At 48.9% G+C, this 4,239-nt stretch overlaps 1 pseudogene; it reads left to right on the top strand.

Annotated features, from left to right (window-relative positions):
- Positions 1-904: 904 nt before the first annotated feature.
- LOC111588417 (uncharacterized) lies at positions 905-3,818 on the top strand (annotated as a pseudogene).
- Positions 3,819-4,239: the final 421 nt, after the last annotated feature.

Raw genomic sequence — 4,239 nt, 5'->3', positions numbered from 1 at the left:
GAGCAGAGTGAATATGTTTGTGTTCCCTTCTTTTTCCATCCGCTTCTGATGGGATGTTCTGTGCTCTGTGCTTTAAGGTACGGATCACCCCCAACTTGTGTTCTAGTGGGTGGTGTGAATCAAACAGGAGGTACTGGTCTGTGTGAGTGGGTTTTCTGTAGACCTCAATGTTGAGTTCCCCATTGGTTTCAATGCGTACCACGCAATCTAGAAAGGCCAGACAGTTGTCTTGGACATCCTCTCTTGTGAACTTGATGTTTTTATCCACCGAGTTGAGGTGTTCTGTGAAAGGTTCGACCTCACCCTTCCTGATGGTGACCCATGTGTCATCCACATATCTGAACCAGTGCCTCGGGGAGTGGCCACTGAATGTTCTCAGTGCCACAATCTCCATTTCTTCCATGTACAGGTTAGCTACAATGGGGGATACAGGGGATCCCATGGCACAGCCGTGTTTTTGCCTGTAGAAACCATTGTTGTACTGGAAATAAGTGGTGCTGAGGCAAAGGTTAAGGAGGTCACACACCTGTTCGGGGGAGAGGTTGGTCCTCTCAGACAGAGAGTTGTCAAGCAACAGTTTTCTCTTTACTGTCTGTATTGCATCTCCAGTGGGAATGCAAGTAAAAAGCGAAGTCACGTCATATGAAACCATAGTTTCCTCAGGGTCTAAGCTGATTTTTCTGACCTTGTTTGTAAAGTCCATCGAGTTCCTTATGTGGTGGGGGGTGTCCCCCACCAATGGGGAAAGGATGGTGGCAAGATACTTAGCAATGTTGTATGTCACAGAGTTGATGCTGCTTACAATTAGTTAATTAGGACTTCTTAGAGCCCTCCCAAGGAGGTGCAGCCATCTGTCCCACTTGCGGTCAGGTGACCCCCAACCACCCTCCTAGAGGGCTGGGAGGGGTAACGACCGCCCATCAAAGGCTAACGACTCACATTAACACCTAACGAGTCTGTTGGTTTCGGGTCTTTGTCCACTTGTTTTTGCCACCACCCTCCTGGTGGATAAATATCTGGTACTCCCCACCAGGCTTTCAGAACTGAAGAAGCCTCTTGGATGAGAGGTGAAACGTTTTCGACTCACACGAGGTTAGTCCAGTTGCCATAACTTATGCTTGCTTGAGACTTATCATGACCTGGATGACTGAGAACATCCACAGATTTATTCATACTCATTTTGGGGCGGACACCCTGCGGAGGGTGCGGGAGTATGAGAGACTGGCGAGGAAAGTGGCGGATTACAGGAACCACCTGCGGTTCAACCTGCGTTGCAGGCAAAAAAGGATCTTTCCCAAAAGCTTATGGCTCACCTCCACGGTGAAAGGCCACAAAGCAGAAAGCATCCTAAAGAGGGCACAGAACCAACTCCTCAATGAGAGAGTTAGACAGGTTCATTTTACGATCGATGTCCTACGATCAAAAATTGATGCGTTGGAGGAAGGGCTGGAGGCAGTCCTTCCTGGGCATGTTTGGGAAGCCGTTTCCAAACACACAGAGACAGCACAGATGGCGCAGCATGCTAAGGGCAAAGAAAGGCAAACACGGAAATTTCAGAACCTTGAGTCCCGGTTCTATAGTTCCAGGGGGGAACAAGAATGGGCCAAAATACAGAGCTCTGAAGGAAGGACTGGCGGCAGTCCTTCCCAGGCGGCCACACAGAGCAAAACAGCGGAACTGGACACCTATGACAAATGGGTTAAGAATTTGTCAGACAGAGAGCTCACTCCAGCCGAGCGGGGGGGTCCTTGCCAAAGGACTGAACTTTGCAGTCACACCAGATGAGTTACCGGTGGTGGACTTGGTGACGGCCACAGAATCGGCCATTAGGAACAATAGGTTGTCAGAGACAGAGGCGGAACAGATCAGGCTTAAGGTGTCGGCAGCACTCTCCAGTGCCAAGTTACCCCCGTCCAACATCTCCGCACAGGAGAAACGGGCACTGATAACTCTGCAGAAGGATCCCAACATCACAATCCTACCTGCAGATAAGGGGAGATGTACTGTTATCCTTAACACAGCTGACTATCACTCAAAGGTCAGCAGCCTCCTATGTGACTCAGCAACTTATGAGACCCTAAAACGAGACCCCACCAACACCTACAAACTCAAAGTGGTTAACTGCCTGCAAAAACTGGAGAAAAGTCAGATCATCGACCGGGCCCTGTACTACAAACTCTATCCAGGCGATGCTATCCCTTGCATATACGGGCTGCCAAAAATTCACAAAGAGGGCGCCCCTCTGAGACCAATTGTAAGCAGCATCAACTCTGTGACATACAACATTGCTAAGTATCTTGCCACCATCCTTTCCCCATTGGTGGGGGACACCCCCCACCACATAAGGAACTCGATGGACTTTACAAACAAGGTCAGAAAAATCAGCTTAGACCCTGAGGAAACTATGGTTTCATATGACGTGACTTCGCTTTTTACTTGCATTCCCACTGGAGATGCAATACAGACAGTAAAGAGAAAACTGTTGCTTGACAACTCTCTGTCTGAGAGGACCAACCTCTCCCCCGAACAGGTGTGTGACCTCCTTAACCTTTGCCTCAGCACCACTTATTTCCAGTACAACAATGGTTTCTACAGGCAAAAACACGGCTGTGCCATGGGATCCCCTGTATCCCCCATTGTAGCTAACCTGTACATGGAAGAAATGGAGATTGTGGCACTGAGAACATTCAGTGGCCACTCCCCGAGGCACTGGTTCAGATATGTGGATGACACATGGGTCACCATCAGGAAGGGTGAGGTCGAACCTTTCACAGAACACCTCAACTCGGTGGATAAAAACATCAAGTTCACAAGAGAGGATGTCCAAGACAACTGTCTGGCCTTTCTAGATTGCGTGGTACGCATTGAAACCAATGGGGAACTCAACATTGAGGTCTACAGAAAACCCACTCACACAGACCAGTACCTCCTGTTTGATTCACACCACCCACTAGAACACAAGTTGGGGGTGATCCGTACCTTAAAGCACAGAGCACAGAACATCCCATCAGAAGCGGATGGAAAAAGAAGGGAACACAAACATATTCACTCTGCTCTTCAAACTTGTGGCTATCCAAACTGGGCTTTTATCAAATCAGCAAAAAAAGCGCAGGGAGGATAAGAAAGACGAGGACCACAAAAAGAGAAACAACATTGTCATCCCCTATGTGGCAGGAATTTCAGAGAAACTCAGGAGGATCTTTAACACCCACCAGATCCCAGTACACTTCAAGCCCAGCAACACTCTGAGGCAAAAGCTGGTCCATCCCAAGGACAAAATTCCAAGGGAGAAACAGAGCAATGTGGTGTACGCAGTGCAGTGCAATGAGGAATGCTCTGACCTGTACATTGGAGAGACTAAGCAGCCATTACACAAGCGCATGGCACAACACAGGAGGGCCACGACCACAGGCCAGGACTCAGCAGTCCACCTCCACCTCAAGGAGAAGGGGCACTCCTTTGATGACCACAAGGTGCGCATTCTAGCCAGAGAGGACAGATGGTTTGAGAGAGGGGTAAAAGAAGCCATTCATGTCAAACTAGAACGGCCATCTTTGAACAGAGGAGGGGGCCTCAGACACCACTTGTCTTCCACTTACAACGCCGTTCTTAGAGCCCTCCCAAGGAGGTGCAGCCATCTGTCCCACTTGCGGTCAGGTGACCCCCAACCACCCTCCTAGAGGGCTGGGAGGGGTAACGACCGCCCATCAAAGGCTAACGACTCACATTAACACCTAACGAGTCTGTTGGTTTCGGGTCTTTGTCCACTTGTTTTTGCCACCACCCTCCTGGTGGATAAATATCTGGTACTCCCCACCAGGCTTTCAGAACTGAAGAAGCCTCTTGGATGAGAGGTGAAACGTTTTCGACTCACACGAGGTTAGTCCAGTTGCCATAACTTATGCTTGCTTGAGAAGCTGCTCTCTTCTTCAGTCATGGTCCTAATTAACTGAAGTGCAGTTCTGAGGCATATGCCGTTACATAAACCTGTACGTGGCTCACATGTGTTCTGGCCTTTATAGTCCTGTCTGTCAGCATTAGAGGCGGCTCAAAGAGACACAGTGCTGATTACACATTGAGGTGTCAGTCCTCCCCCGGTATGTATTCACACATCGTCTCCTCTTTCTCACTTTGCTCAATGACAGAAATGTGGAAGGCCCAGTTGCGTAAAGAAATGGTATGTCTGTATGCCTGTGTGTGCAAAACTGCATGAAACGAAGATACTAATATGCCAAAAAA

This window comes from Amphiprion ocellaris, chromosome 10 (genome assembly GCF_022539595.1).
Source record: "Amphiprion ocellaris isolate individual 3 ecotype Okinawa chromosome 10, ASM2253959v1, whole genome shotgun sequence".
Taxonomy (NCBI): Eukaryota; Metazoa; Chordata; class Actinopteri; family Pomacentridae; genus Amphiprion; species Amphiprion ocellaris.
This window is presented reverse-complemented; position numbering and strand designations above follow the sequence as displayed.